The following is a 17,278-nucleotide window of genomic DNA, read 5'->3' as shown; positions in this document are numbered from 1 at the left end:
TTCATCAGTCCACGGTAAGTCAAATTGTCTATAAATGGAGAAAGTTCAGCACGGCTGCTACTCTCCCTAGGAGTGGCCGTCCTGTAAAGATGACTGCAAGAGCACAGTGCAGACTGCTCAATGAGGTGAAGAAGAATCCTAGAGTGTCAGCTAAAGACTTACAAAAGTCTCTGGCATATGCTAACATCCCTGTTAGCGAATCTGCGATATGTAAAACACTAAACAAGAATGGATTTCATGGGAGGATACTACAGAGGAAGCCGCTGCTGTCCTAAAAAAAACATTGCTGCACGTTTACAGTTTGCACAAGAGCACCTGGATGTTCCACAGCAGTACTTGCAAAATATTCTGTGGACAGGTGATAGGAAAGTTGAGTTGTTTGAAAGAAACACACAACACTATGTGTGGAGAAAAAGAGGCACAGCACACCAACATCAAAACCTCATCCCAACTGTGAAGTATGGTGGTGGGGGCATCATGGTTTGGGGCTGCTTTGCTGCGTCAGGGCCTAGACGGATTGCTATCATCGAAGGAAAAATGAATTCCCAAGTTTATCAAGACATTTTGCAGGCGAACTTAAGGCCATCCGTCCACCAGCTGAAGCTCAACAGAAGATGGGTGTTGTAACAGGACAACGACCCAAAGCATAGAAGTAAATCAACAACAGAATGGCTTAAACAGAAGAAAATACACCTTCTGGAGTGGCCCAGTCAGAGTCCTGACCTCAACCAGATTGAGATGCTGTGGCATGACCTCAAGAAAGCGATTCACACCAGACATCCCAAGAATATTGCTGAACTGAAACAGTTCTGTAAAGAGGAATGGTCAAGGATTACTCCTGACCGTTGTGCACGTCTGATCTGCAACTACAGGAAACGTTTGGTTGAAGTTATTGCTGCCAAAAGAGGTTCAACCAGTTATTAAATTCAAGGGTTCACATACTTTTTCCACCTGCACTGTGAATGTTTACATGGTGTGTTCAATAAAAACATGGTAACATTTAATTATTTGTGTGTTATTAGTTTAAGCAGACTGTGATTGTCTATTGTTGTGACTTAGATGAAGATCAGATCACATTTTATGACCAATTTGTGCAGAAATCCATATAATTCCAAAGGGTTCACATACTTTTTCTTGCAACTGTGTTTGCATGCAGGGCTATACTCAGCATATTTTCCTTTTTCTGGGGTATCACGCGCACAGCAGTGATTTTTTGCAATAGTACTATTGCATTATCCTTGGTCCTGGAGGCTTTTATCCACACTTCTTTGCCTTTTTTTGATTTTTATCATGTATGTCATCATATTTGTTCAATAAAGAATTATGTAGTAACCATCCGCGGGTTTGTTTTGCTGTTTATATAAATATTGTTCACAAATCTATCTAAATCTATGTTAGTGAGCACTTCTCCTTTGCCGAGATAATCCATCCCACCTCACAGGTGTGGCATATCAAGGTGCTGATTAGACAGCATGAATATTGCACAGGTGTGCCTTTAGACTGCCCACAATAAAAGGCCACTCTGAAATGTGCAGTTTGATCACATACGGTAGCAAAATGCCACAGATGCACCTCATGTTGCAGCATGATAATGCACGGCCCCATATTGCAAGGATCTGTACACAATTCCTGGAAGCTGAAAACATCCAAAGTTCTTGCATGGCCAGCATACTCACCGGACATATCACCCATTGAGCATGTTTGGGATGCTCTGGATCTGCGTATAGGACAGCGTGTTCCAGTTCCTTCCAATATTCTTCAACTTCGCTCAGCTATTGAAGAGAAGTGAACTAACATTCCACAGGCCACAATCAACAACCTGATCAACTCTATGCGACTGAGATGTGTTGCACTGCGTGAGGCAAATGGTGGCCACACCAGATACTGACTGGTTTTCTGCCCCCCCCCCCCCCAATTAGGAAAAATGGTGCACATTTCGGAGTGGCCTTTTATTGTGGGCAGTCTAAGGCACACCTGTGCAATATTCATGCTGTCTAATCAGCACCTTGATATGCCACACCTATGAGGTGGGATGAATTATCTTGGCAAAGGAGAAGTGCTCACTAACACAGATTTAGACAGATTTGTGAACAATATTTGAGAGTAATGGGTCTTTTGTGTATGTAGAAAATGTTCAGCTCATGCAAAATGGGAGCAAAGCCAAATGTGTTGCGTTTATATTTTTGTTCAGTGTATATTGGCACTATGGGGGAAGCATTATATATTGGAACTAGTGGGGGGCACTACAGGGGGATATTAGAGCCACTGGGAGCATTATGGTTATATTATTTCTAGGGTACTCTAGGGGCGTTATTATTTGACGCAATATGGAGGGCATTGCTCCGGGTTTTTTCCATATTGATGACCTATCCTTAGGATAGGTCATCAATATTAGATCGGTGGGGTTCTGACACCCGTCTCCCTTTTCTCTTTCTGCTCTGCTGCTGTATGTCTATGGGATAGCAACGGTGAACAGCACTCGCCGTCTCCTCAAACAGCTGATCGGCGGGGGTGTCGGACTTCGGGCTGTGTTTTTAGTACATTATTACAATATGTGGGCCCCCCATTTGATTTTGCCCAGTGCCACATTTTGTCTAAAACTGGCCCTGCATATAATACAGATAGTCTGTGTAGGTTAGATAGTGATATAGTGTAGGGTGTTAGGTAGTGTGATAGGAATTACTGTTTCTCTGCTGTCCATACATACATGCTACAGACATAGTGCTGTGATGTAACAACAATACAGGGAGTGCAGAATTATTAGGCAAGTTGTATTTTTGAGGATTAATTTTATTATTGAACAACAACCATGTTCTCAATGAACCCAAAAAACTCATTAATATCAAAGCTGAATATTTTTGGAAGTAGTTTTTAGTTTGTTTTTAGTTTTAGCTATTTTAAGGGGATATCTGTGTGTGCAGGTGACTATTACTGTGCATAATTATTAGGCAACTTAACAAAAAACAAATATATACCCATTTCAATTATTTATTTTTACCAGTGAAACCAATATAACATCTCAACATTCACAAATATACATTTCTGACATTCAAAAACAAATCAGTGACCAATATAGCCACCTTTCTTTGCAAGGACACTCAAAAGCCTGCCATCCATGGATTCTGTCAGTGTTTTGATCTGTTCACCATCAACATTGCGTGCAGCAGCAACCACAGCCTCCCAGACACTGTTCAGAGAGGTGTACTGTTTTCCCTCCTTGTAAATCTCACATTTGATGATGGACCACAGGTTCTCAATGGGGTTCAGATCAGGTGAACAAGGAGGCCATGTCATTAGATTTTCTTCTTTTATACCCTTTCTTGCCAGCCACGCTGTGGAGTACTTGGACGCGTGTGATGGAGCATTGTCCTGCATGAAAATCATGTTTTTCTTGAAGGATGCAGACTTCTTCCTGTACCACTGCTTGAAGAAGGTGTCTTCCAGAAACTGGCAGTAGGACTGGGAGTTGAGCTTGACTCCATCCTCAACCCGAAAAGGCCCCACAAGCTCATCTTTGATACCAGCCCAAACCAGTACTCCACCTCCACCTTGCTGGCGTCTGAGTCGGACTGGAGCTCTCTGCCCTTTACCAATCCAGCCACGGGCCCATCCATCTGGCCCATCAAGACTCACTCTCATTTCATCAGTCTATAAAACCTTAGAAAAATCAGTCTTGAGATATTTCTTGGCCCAGTCTTGACGTTTCAGCTTGTGTGTCTTGTTCAGTGGTGGTCGTCTTTCAGCCTTTCTTACCTTGGCCATGTCTCTGAGTATTGCACACCTTGTGCTTTTGGGCACTCCAGTGATGTTGCAGCTCTGAAATATGGCCAAACTGGTGGCAAGTGGCATCTTGGCAGCTGCACGCTTGACTTTTCTCAGTTCATGGGCAGTTATTTTGCGCCTTGGTTTTTCCACACGCTTCTGCGACCCTGTTGACTATTTTGAATGAAACGCTTGATTGTTCGATGATCACGCTTCAGAAGCTTTGCAATTTTAAGAGTGCTGCATCCCTCTGCAAGATATCTCACTATTTTTGACTTTTCTGAGCCTGTCAAGTCCTTCTTTTGACCCATTTTGCCAAAGGAAAGGAAGTTGCCTAATAATTATGCACACCTGATATAGGGTGTTGATGTCATTAGACCACACCCCTTCTCATTACAGAGATGCACATCACCTAATATGCTTAATTGGTAGTAGGCTTTCGAGCCTATACAGCTTGGAGTAAGACAACATGCATAAAGAGGATGATGTGGTCAAAATACTCATTTGCCTAATAATTCTGCACGCAGTGTATTCTTCAAGACCGAATACATTGTTAGCCCAGCGTTCCGTGCCGCAGCCCCTAACGGGCGCCGTGCTCCCTCTTTTTCCTCCTGCCGCCATGCTGACAAACGCGGACAGCAGGTAGCTTAACTATGCTATCTGTATTCCATGCCAGAGTTTCCTTCCTACTGGAGACTTGTACTGGTGTTTGAGCTTGCGTGCGGGTGTCTCTCTTCACCTATGAGGCAACACATACACGCCCTCTGTCTCACCATTCTATGGCTGGATTGCAGTAGATATTTAAAGGCGCTTCCTACTACAGGAAGATGCCTGAGCAACCTCATGGTTTTAGCTGGTCTATCTTCAAGTGCTAAGGTGTCTCTCTTGTCTGCTTCGCTGTGTACTTGCTGCCTGCCTCTGACCTCAGACTTTCTTTATGAACTTTGCCTGTTTGCCGCCTGCCCCTGACCTCGGATCCCGTTTACGGACTTTGTTTGTTTATCGGCTGCTTCTGACCTCAGACTTTGCTTACTGACTTTAAATGATTGCAACCTGTCCAGACCCAGAACCTCCTGGCCACACAAGACCGCTCGGTGCTTGCACTGAGTACTCTGACCCCCTGGTCAGCTGCCACTGACTCGGGGACTGCTCTGGAGTAGCCCCTGGCAACTACCCTAACGGCCCAAGCCTATCCTCACCATCAGAGGCTCTAGTGAAGACCAGTTAGTGGCTTAGTTACGCCCCTCCAGAGTATACCCAGTCAGTGGCGCAGTGGGTCCACACCTTTTTGCATAACATACATCTCTATTTGTATGATCTCAGTGTAATGATAATGGAACACTTTGCAGGCCTGTGAGCCTAACTTTTCTTTTAGACAATAACCTTCGGTCTGTACATTCTTCTTTTATATGACTAATACAAAATATATAAAAAAGAGGTATAATAGATGCAGTGTATATACATCAGTGTACTGATGTGTGGTACTAGGTAAAAATTACACCTTGTATTTCAAATATCAGTACACTGCTGTATATACTAGCTATAACCACTGCATCTATTACACCTGTATAATACATGCAGTATACACAAATATATAGTATACACAGCAGTGTACTAATGTGAGGTACGAGGTATAATAGATGCAGTACATACAGATATATAGTATACACAGCAGTGTACTAATATGTGAGTTATGAGGTATAAATTACACCTCCTATCTCACATGAGTACACTGCTTTGTGTACTATATACCTGTACTCACTGCATGTATTATACCTCTTACCTCACATATCAGTACACGGCTGGATATACTATATATCTATACCCACTTCATCTTTTTATACATTTTAACTGATGTATCAATATACTGCTTTATATACTATGTATCTATAACAACATGCTAGCCCATTTCTGCCCAAAAGGGGAGAATGAAATGGTACAGTAAGTTCCACTCTATCTAAAGATCTCCCTCTGCCAGATACACTGCCACCTGCTGGTGAACCAGGCACATTACATGTAATACCCAATACATAAGTTACATAGCCATGTTATTAAGGCACAATATAAGAGGACCTGGAATGAAATACGGATGACATTATTAGTTAGCCATTAGAGACAGTAGCAGGGTGTAGGAATAGTACTGCCCGCTCTGGGGTACTACAGAATAGCAGAGCAGGAACTAGTGGTTTCCTTGTCCCGGCGGCGCTGCACTAGGCTCCATTGCATCTGTGTCTAGTGGACTCGGATACAGTTGAGTTCAGAGACTGCAGCGGCGTTGAACATCTACCGACCCTCCCTTGGCCACTACCAAGCTCTGTCAGTTGTTTTGCATAGTCAAAACTGCAGAGAGTCTATTTCTTTAAAATAACTGTATAATGTTCCATTCCTCTCCAGTGTCTGTGCTAACTCTTCCTGGGTTCCATACTGTTCTATTTTCCACTATAATGTGTCAACTAAACATGTACCTGCTGTGGTGCCAGCTTGGGATTGTTCACAATGTGTCTGTAAGAGGCAGCCCTGAATCAACCAGCAGCATTTCCAGCACTTATATCTATGCAGACTGTCATGTTTCCCTCCGGCCACCAGAGGCCACTATAACTGAACAGGAAACTGAGTTGTGCTGGCCAGAGGCTAAGAAAGAGTTAAGAAGTTTTCCCGGGCTGTTCTAGAAGTTCCTGGGGTCTTGCTGAGATAACAGGGAGAGATGGGCTGCTGAGAGATAACAGTAAAAGACTAGAGCAGCAGGAGGCTATAATAGCTTAGTTTTCCCTGACAGCTGTGGAGCAGCACACAGAGGACTGTACCGTGTGTTCCAGAGGAGTGGGACCGTGTGCCAGAGACCAGTACAAGCCGGATCCTTCCTGCCAGAGCTGAAACTAGGTGAAGATCTGCATCTGCTGTAACCAGAGAGAAAGACAGACAAGCAAGCGACCGGACCTGGAGCCAGACTGCATCTTATTGGATCCAGGAGAATCTGCAGAACTGTGAGTGGCACCGGTGCTTTTCTGTGATAGGTTATAGAGAAAAGTACTTTAGATGTAGAAGCGGACCCTGAGTAGCAGGGGTAGATAGGAGTATATCAGCTGAGTGTAGCCTGGACTCTGATGTGTTTGCTGCAGAACGCATTTATTCTAACTCTTGTTCATGTATTCTATGTAAACCTGTTTATACTGTTAATCCGATTTTCCGGCAGTTACATCTTGTTATTTAATAAAGCCGGTTTATCTTCAGTCTCCTTGTCCGCTGTACTGTACTTGAATCCTGCTTTGCGGCCTCTCCCTGACCGCTGCATGTCCTCATGCCACCACATATGTCCTCCCTGGGGCATTTGCACCAGGAGCCTTTATATGGTTATTATACATATGGGTAAGGTACATTTCATTCTCTGTTTATATTCGGTTTTTACTGTTTATTCTTTGGTTGTTTCTCTCATGTTTTGAAGACAGGTGTATGTTCTCTGGGACGGTCTTAGTTGACAATGACTTACTTATACTTCACAATGGCTGATATCACACTTACATCCCTTAATGTGAAGGGTTCGAACACACCATAGAAGAGGTCACAGGTCTTATCATTATTGAGGAAAGCTAGGTCTGACGTTTTTTTTTTTTTTTTTTTACAGGAAACAGTTTAATTCCCCAATTCTTTTAGTTATACTTTAATCAATGGTTCCACAGCATATATAGGTCTGCCTCTAGGGGTGTTCTGTCTTCTTACACGTTCACACAGTGTGCAGTCTGACATTCAGCATAAACCATTCCTGTCTTCCAAATAAGAGGACTGTTCTTTGTAGTCTAACTTGTTTATTGGTCAATAGGTTGTATACAGTGCTGCCCATAATTATTCATACCCCTGGCAAATTTTGACTTAAAGTTACTTTTATTCAACCAGCAAGTAATTTTTGGATGGGAAATGACATAGGTGTCTCCCAAAAGATAATAAGACTATGTACAAGAGGCATTATTGTGGGGGGGGGGGGGAATTCTCAGCTTTTATTTACATTTGAGCAAAGTGTCCAGTCCAAAATTATTCATACCCTTCTCAATAATCAATAGAAAAGCCTTTATTGGCTATTACAGCAATCAAACACTTCCTATAATTGCAGACCAGCTTTTTGCATGTCTCCACAGGTATTTTTGCCCATTCATCTTTAGCAATGAGCTCCAAATGTTTCAGGTTGGAGGGTCTTTTTGCCATCACCCTGATCTTTAGCTCCCTCCACAGATTCTCAATTGGATTCAAGTCTGGACTCTGGCTGGGCCACTCCAAAACGTTAATGTTGTTGTCTGCTAACCATTTCTTCACCACTTTTGCTGTGTGTTTTGGGTCATTGTCATGCTGAAATGTCCACTGGTGCCCAAGGCCAAGTTTCTCTGCAGACTGCCTGATGTTGTCGTTGAGAATCCTCCTGTATTGCTCTTTTTTCATGGTGCCGTTTACTGTGATTAGGTTCCCTGGTCCATTGGCTGACAAACACCCTCAAAGCATTAGGTTCCCACCACCATGTTTGACAGTGGGGATGGTGTTCTTTGGGTTGAAGGCTTCTCGTTTTTTTACGCCAAATGAAGGAAAAGTCATTGTGACCAAACAATAAAATTTTTGTTTCATCTGACCATAACACAGAAGACCAGAAGTCTTCTTCTTTGTCCAGATGAGCTTTTGCATAAGGCCAAGCGAGCTTTTGTGTGCCTTATTACTTGCTGGTTGAATAAAAGTAACTAAGTCAAAATTTGCCAGGGGTATGAATAATTATGGGCAGCACTGTATATGTGATTGTATACGATTGATTGGTAAAACTACAAGAATACAAATATCATGTATAAGTATTAAGCATAGAATTGCATGTACTATAACTAGAGATGAGCGAATTTTTTAAAAATTCAATTCGGCCGGTTCGCCGAATTTTTTAAAGACAAATTTGCTTAGATCCGAATTTATTCGCTGCGAATCGCGTTAAAAACTGCTATTTCCTGGCTGCAGAGAGCCTTTATAGTGGTGTAGAACACTGTGCCTTGCAGTAACATGCATATGGAGTCTGCTGTGGTAGTGAAACAATACTGTGAGTCCGTATGACATGCGGATGACAGGCGTCGCTCTTAGAATCAATGCACACTTCACTTATTTCGGTAGTCCCCTGCATAACTGAAACAGGACGGATCCGTTTTGCAGCCCATAGACTTCTATTATGATGGAATGAATAATGGAATGCCTCTAAAGGCATTCCGTTATGCATTCCATCATAGAATTGCGTTATGGTCCGTGGTAACGGAATCCATAAAGCAATTCACCTTTTACCAACAAATGAAGTGTGAACGAATTTCAAAATATGAAATTCACTCATCCCTAATCATCACAAATACCTAAATATGATTGGTCCTCAGTATTATATACTTTATAAATGGCAGAATCTTCTTAGTTATACACTGACAGATCACATACTACCATATCACTAGGTGATGAACCCTGCTGCCATATCTGCCCCTCTGCCTCCTCCATTTAGTAAATGAAGGCACCTATATAGATGGCGCTGGGGATCAAACTGTTACCGGTCTTATCTCTGCTCTCCTATACAAATTACTCCTGATATAAAGCCAGAGATTGAGGTTATAGGCATTTATTTTTAGACAATATTGTGTTGGGAGGGAGACAATTCTGTATGAAGGATATTTTTTTTGTGCCAGAGTTGCTTTTTCATCCAAATCCGGCCCTGCCAGTGTCATGCTGCTCCTTTCTCTTCCACTAAGTTTTGAACTCATTTCAGTGGAGCAGAATCATTGACCACCTCCCTGTTTAACATGATATTTTTTTACACTTGAAAGTATATGAAATGATAGTGCGGGACATAAGATGTTCAGCAGCAGAATGGTTCCCTGATCAGGATGGAGCCGGCAGATGCCATGTCATGTGGAAGCAGGGCCAGATTAAGGGTTCCGGAGGTATGCAGCACTCCATTTATTCAGGGTCCTCTAATGCAAAGTTTTTCTCCACCACACACTGTAGGACATATTGTAGACTGCTTTGGAGTAAATCACGAGGATTTGTTAGTGCAGTATACACCGTACTGTAGCATACTTACCAGTATTAACAAGTTGTCGTAGCACCAAATTGTTTAAAGGTGTAGACATGCTCCATTTCATAAGAGTCCTCCACCTTCCATGTATGCCCCCAACCCTTTCATGATGTGTCTTCCATGCCCTGTGTGGGGGATGTACAAACTCCTCTGGGAGTTCAGGAGGTCTCCCCTTTTTGGGAGCCTCCGGGATGTTCCAGGAGAGTTGGAAAGTTTGTACTATAGATATAATAACTTCTATATACATACCTACTCACTAAACGTATAACTCAGTGACAGACCTATATGTGTGTTATATGCATGGACAGGGCGATCACTATGCACTGAGAGAAGGGAAAGATTTACAGTGCACACAGCACTATTCTTTCATCAAACAGGATGCAGCTTCTCTTTTTCATAGAATCTCTGACAGATGCCCTGACAACACAGATGGGAATGGATAGTAATCAGAAATATAGCATCAGATGCACATTTAACACACAAATGCGATGCTAGAACTACATAATTACAACGCTGGAACCAAGTTCAGTACATAAATACAGCGCTAGAAACAAGCTCATAACACAAATACAGCACCAGAACCAAGTTCAGTACATAAATACAGCACCAGAATTAAAAGGAGTCTTATTCCTAGAATCCCAGCCTCAGCCTCATCTTTTGATATCATATCCATTGGTCACATTTTGTTTAGCTCAATCCTATTAAAGTGAATTGGGTTGAGCTGTAGTACCAGCCACAGCCAGTATAAAGTGTTTTGCGCTGTGCTTGGTATAGTATATAGAGGACAGATCGCTCTAGGGAGTCGGTGCAGTAGTTTATATTACTTATATATAGCTACAATCTAACTCTATTGCTGATCTACTAGAAAACAGGGAAAACAATATGATAAAAATGGGATTAAACTGGTAAATATTTTTTTTATCAACTTTTCTACCGTTAGCTAATTTTTTTAAAATCCTGATCAATCCCTTAGTTGGCTCTGTTCCTGGTTGATGTTTCTGCTTTTGTCATGCTCCTTGGATTTGCCATTTGGTTGTTACCAGTTGTTGTTCTCCTGGTTTTGATCCCTGGTCTGTCATCTGCCAAAATCTTTGTCTCATCATCTGGCTGCTTTCCTATGACAATACTTGGATCTGTTCTTAACTACAATACAGTTCCTTCAGCACAACTGCAGGCAAGCAGGGACAGTTCTGGAGACATTGACCTGAACCTGGACAGGAAGGTCCATACCCCCTTATTTCTATATCAAATACCAGTATGTATTAAACACAGAGAAATCTTTGATTTTGGAGCAGATACTACATCAATGTACATACTGTAAACTCACCAAACTGAAATAGTATCTAGTACAGGGTGAAAAGTGCAAAGGATAGCCTGACCACTAGAAAAGATTTGTAAGACACATAGCAACAATATATCTTGCTAATGTAATCACATAGTTTTTTTTGGCAAATAAGCTTTCATTGGGTTTGTAGATCACTTTGTTGCACTTTAAAGTGGCTCTCCGGGACTTTCATTTTGATGGCCTATCCTCAGGATAGGTTATCAATATGAGATCGCCGATCAGCTGTTTGAGGAAGCCTTGGTATTAACCGAAGCTCTGGTGAGTGCTATGGCCTCCTCATAGCTTACCAAGCATGCTTGGCCATGCTTGGTATTGCAGCTCCGCCGCATTCACTTGAATGGGACTGAGTTGCACCTGTCGTAGGCCATGTGACTGATGAATATGTTGTCACATGGCCCAGGAAGAGGCCTAAGCGCTCACAGTGTGCCATGGCCTCTTCATACAGCTGATCGGCTCCATGGCCATCATTTTCAAAATCCAGGAGAACTCCTTTAACCCCTTAAGGACTCAGCCCTATTTCACCTTAAGGACTTGGCCATTTTTTGCAAATCTGACCAGTGTCACTTTAAGTGCTGATAACTTTAAAACGCTTTGACTTATCCAGGCCGTTCTGAGATAGTTTTTTCATCACATATTGTACTTCATGACACTGATAAAATTGGGTCAAAAAAGTTAATTTTTTTGCATAAAAAAATACCATATTTAACAAAAATTTAGAAAAATTAGCAAATTTCAAAGTTTCAGTTTCTCTACTTCTGTAATACATAGTAATACCCCCAAAAATTGTGATGACTTTACATTCCCCATATGTCTACTTCATGTTTGTAGAATTTTGGGAATGATATTTTATTTTTTGGGGATGTTACAAGGCTTAGAAGTTTAGAAGCAAATCTTGAAATTTTTCAGAAATTTACAAAAACCCAATTTTTAGGGACCACTACAGGTCTGAAGTCACTTTGCGAGGCTTACATAATAGAAACCGCCCAAAAATTACCCCATTCTATAAACTACACCCCTCAAGGTATTCAAAACTGATTTTACAAACTTCGTTAACCCTTTAGGTGTTATTGGCAAATGGGGATGAAATTTGAGAATTTCATTTTTTTGCCTAATTTTCCATTTTAACCCATTTTTTCCACTAACAAAGCAAGGGTTAACAGCCAAACAAGACTGTATCTTTATTGCCCTGACTCTGCCGTTTACAGAAACACCCCATATGTGGCTGTAAACTACTGTACGGGCACACAGTAGGGCGTAGAGGGAAAGGTGCGCCGTATGGTTTTTGGAAGCCAGATTTTGCTGGACTCGTTTTTTGACACCGTGTCCCATTTGAAGCCCCCCTGATGCACCCCTAGAGTAGAAACTCCATAAAAGTGACCCCATCTAAGAAACTACACCCCTCAAGGTATTCAAAACTGATTTTACAAACTTTGTTAACCCTTTAGGTGTTGCACAAGATTTTATGGAAAATAGAGATACAATTTCAAAATTTCACTTTTTTGGCAGATTTTCCATTTTAATAATTTTTTTCCAGTTACAAAGCAAGGATTAACAGCCAAACAAAACTCATTATTTATGGCCCTGATTCTGTAGTTTACAGAAACACCCCATATGTGGTCATAAACCGCTGTACGGGCACACGGCAGGGCGCAGAAGGAAAGGAATGCCATACGGTTTTTGGAAGGCAGATTTTGCTGGACTGCTTTTTTGACACCATGTCCCATTTGAAGCCCCCCTGATGCACCCCTAGAGTAGAAACTCAAAAAAAGTGACCCCATTTTGGAAACTACGGGATAGGGTGGCAGTTTTGTTGGTACTAGTTTAGGGTACATATGATTTTTGGTGTGCTCTATATTACACTTTTTTGTGCGGCAAGGTAACAAGAAATAGATTTTTTTGCATTTTTTGTTTGTTATTTACAACATTCATCTGACAGGTTAGATCATGTGGTAATTTTATAGAGCAGGTTGTCACGGACGTGGCGATACCGAATATGTATACAATTTTTTTTATTTATGTAAGTTTTACACAATGATTTCATTTTTAAAACAAAAAAAATGTTTTAGTGTCTCCATAGTCTAAGAGCCATAGTTTTTTCAGTTTTTGGGCGACTATCTTAAGTAGGGTCTCATTTTTTGTGGGATGAGATGACTGTTTGATTGGCACTATTTTGGGGTGCATATGACTTTTTGATCGCTTGCTATTACACTTTTTGTGACGTAAGATGACAAAAAATGGCTTTTTTTACACCGTTTTTATTTTTATTTTTTTACCGTGGTCACCTGAGGGGTTAGGTCATGTGATATTTTTATAGAGTCGGTCGATATGGACGCGTTGATACCTAATATGTATACTTTTTTTTATTTATTTAAGTTTTACACAATGATTTCATTTTTGAAACCCAAAAAAAATCATGTTTTAGTGTTTTCATAGTCTAAGATCTATAGTTTTTCAGTTTTTGGGCGATTATCTTGGGTAGGGTTTGATTTTTGCGGGATGAGATGACGGTTTGATTGGTACTATTTTGGCGTACATGCGACTTTTTTGATCACTTTTATTACCTTTTTTGGGAAGTAAGGTGGGCAAAATTTCAATTTTCTCATAGTTTTTATTTTTTTTATTTTTATGGCGTTCACCGTGCGGGGAAAGTAACATGATCGTTTTATAGATCAGGTCGTTACGGACGCGGCGATACCTAATATGTGTAGTGTATTTTTTTTATTTTTTTTATTCAGTGATAAATGTGTTTTTTTAATCTTAACTTTTTTCACTTTTTTTTAAACATTTTTTTTGACCCAGACCCACTTGGTTCTTGAAGATCCAGTGGGTCTGATGTCTGTATAATACAGTACAGTACACTATATATTGTACTGTACTGTATTTTACTTACACTTTGTCTGAGCAGATCTCTGCCTTTAGCACAGATCTGTTCAGCACTATGGACAGCAGGATGCCTGAGACGGCGTCCTGTTGCCATGGGAACCTTCCCCGTCTGCTCAGTACTGGTCAGAACTTCGCAGACGGGGAAGGATAATGACGGGGCTGTCGGGGGGCTCTCTCCCTCTCCCATCGGGGGGCTGCAAAGGCACAGCAGTCCCCTGATGGGAGAAGGAGGGAGCTCCCTGAGCTGTTAACCTTTTCCATACCCACTAGACGCCAACGATTATTCAAGGGCAGGCGGGCGGGGGATCGCGATCCCGCCTGCCGCGCCTCCCGCACCGCCTGCGACACCCCCCCTGCACCACCCGCCCACATAATATCATTCAGGGGTGCAGGGGGGGTTAATTAAACTTTATTTCGGACATTTTAAAGTCTGATCCCCGCGGTACGTCATGGGTCCTTAAGGATTCGGGACCCATGCCGTACCGGTACGTCCTAAGTCCTTAAGGGGTTAATGGTTTCTCAAGTTTAATGTAAATAAAGCTACTTCACTCTGTAAAGAAACTCAAATTTTAGCTGTCTTTGTCCATTCTAGTGAATGGAAACACTTCAGAGATTGGAAACTCAACTGGGAATTTACTACAATGTACTGCATAAGTGAAAACACGCCTAATAAGATAAAGACACCAGTGGCAAAAATTTCTTCTATCCTGTACTGCAAATGTAACGCTCTACCCTAGACTGATACTGATTGTAGAAAACCTTTTAGCAGTGAGAGCAGTTCAGGATGGCTTTCATTCAGTAACATAAAACTCAACCATCATGTATATTATACTGCATTACTTTAATTTACATAAGGGTGATCAATCCCTTTAATTAAAGAAAGTTTGTTCACTATTATGAATGGTACTGGGACACACCTCTTAATCATTGAATTTGGGTATTTTATTTTTTCTCATTGCCACAAGTGTATGCATCTAGCCATGCATTCTGTGTTGATCTAAGGAGCTCACTGAATTCCAACGTGGATGCTTTGTAATCCATACAAAGCACATTACACTTGGCTGTAATCCTAGTAATAGGCTCTTGGTGAGGTATAGATTCTGATCATACTCAGGCTGTTATAACTTTTTATTGACTTTCCTCCAGGTGTGGAGTATACATCAATAAACTGCTTCACATGGCCATTATACATGTATCTTTCCTTATCGGCTTACTCACAATTTCCATAAAGGAATGCAGCTCTGCATACAGCTTGCACTTCACTGTAGAGTTTGAACAGGCACTGTAGGCTAAATACTGTCTCACTATGGTTGCTAATAGGGTCCATAGGCTGGGGCAACACTCTCACCTCCACTAGTCTCTCCTTATACTCTCTTAACACACTGTCTCATGCCTATCCTTGGCCTGCGCACAACTCAGAGGAGTAGCTTAATGTCAGCCCTTCCAGGTAAAGCAGGTTCAGCCCTAGCTTTGGTCGTCCACTTCCTTAATCATTTCCTTTCAGCCTGGCTGAGGCATCTGACTTCTGTGGGTCTGATGTTGGAGGTAGCTTTCCTTGGCTTAGAGCTAAACTTGTGCTGCCTTTGCTGCAGTACTCTCACGGCTGCACTTTGAACTTCTTCTGAACTGTTCTCAACTTTCCTATCCCCCAGCTCTACATACATATATGTGGTGCCAGCACTACTTAGGGGTGATTAGGTGTAATTATGTGCAAGGTGTCAACAGCCTGTTAGAAGGACTTACAGGTATATACATATATATCATAAAATAACATTCTTCAAATACCCTTAAACATACAGGGCCCCACTGCGGAGTGGGACATTACATTAACATCAGTGCAAAAACTATGCACCGTGAGCTTAATGGCATGGCTTTCCATGGCCAAGCAGCGGCAGTTTGCAAACCTTACATGACCAAGCACAATGCACAAGTGTCGGATGGAGTGGTATAAAGTATGCCACCACTGGACTCTGGAGCAGTGGAAATGTGTTATGTGGTGCGACAAATTCTCTATTTGGCAGTCTGACAGATGGGTATGGGTTTGGCAAATGCCGGGAAAACGTTACCTGCCTTACTGCAATGTGCCAAAAGTTTTGTGGAGGAGGGATAATTCTATGGAGTTAGAAGAGAGTAATGAGAAATCTTAATGTTTGAGTTTGAGCCAAGATATTTTAGACAATTGTATGCCTCCAACTTTGAGGGAACAATTTGAGAAGGGCCTTTTTCTGTTCCAGCCCTGACCTCAACCCCATGCAACACCTTTGGAAAGAGATAGAATGGAGACTGCGACCAGGACCTCTCGTCCAACATCAGTGCTAAACCTCAAAAATGCTCTTCTGGATGAATGGGTAAAAATTTCAACAGACACACTACAAAATCTTGTAGAAAGCCTTCACAGAAGAGTGAAAGCTGTTCTAGCTGCAAAGTGGGGATCAACTCCATATTAATGTCCAATGATTTAGAATGAGAGATGATAAAAGCTGTTGTAAGTGTATGTGCAGGTGTAGTAATAATTTTTCTTGATGATGTAGGGAGGAGATCTGTCATAGTTCTGCATGACACTTGTAAGTGCTCTCTTCACTTTTTCTTGAACTGACACTTTATCAGGAAGATATATCACTTGTCTTGTGCAGAAAGAAAGTCGCGCTTTAACAGGTATTCGGGTGTGTTAATAGACTGCATAAAACTGTGAAGTATGTCTTGCCTGTACAAATATTGGTCGATCTATCTAGTGTTAAGTGAAGTGAAGCATCCGAAAAACTTCTAAACCAAACCAAAATACCTCGCACTTCGTGGTAACAAATGAGTTTTCCTAAAATGGCAACTGCACGTGTTAGATAGTGAAGGTAAGTGTAGAGGAGACAAGCCTGGGAACGCGAGATTACCCATAATGCCATGCAGCCAGCCAATCCGCAGGTAGGAGACTGCTGAACTACAGACTCTGCTACAATTTATCACAGGCATCTCAAACTGCGGCTCTCCAGCTGTTGCAAAACTACAACTCCCATAATGCCCGGACAGCCTACAGGTATCAGCCTACAGCAGGGCATGGTGGGAGTTGTAGTTTTGCAAGAGCTGGAGGGCCGGAGTTTGAGATGCCTGATTTATCACCATGTACATAACTGTGCAGGGCACCAAGAGTCATAGCTAATCCATTCTGTTAGCTGTGGAGTTATTACAGGCAGATCTAATCAGTTTTACAGGCCACTGCTTCCAGC

The sequence above is a fragment of the Bufo bufo genome, chromosome 3, assembly GCF_905171765.1.
Source record: "Bufo bufo chromosome 3, aBufBuf1.1, whole genome shotgun sequence".
NCBI lineage: Eukaryota > Metazoa > Chordata > Amphibia > Anura > Bufonidae > Bufo > Bufo bufo.
Note: the sequence above shows the minus strand (reverse complement) of the source record.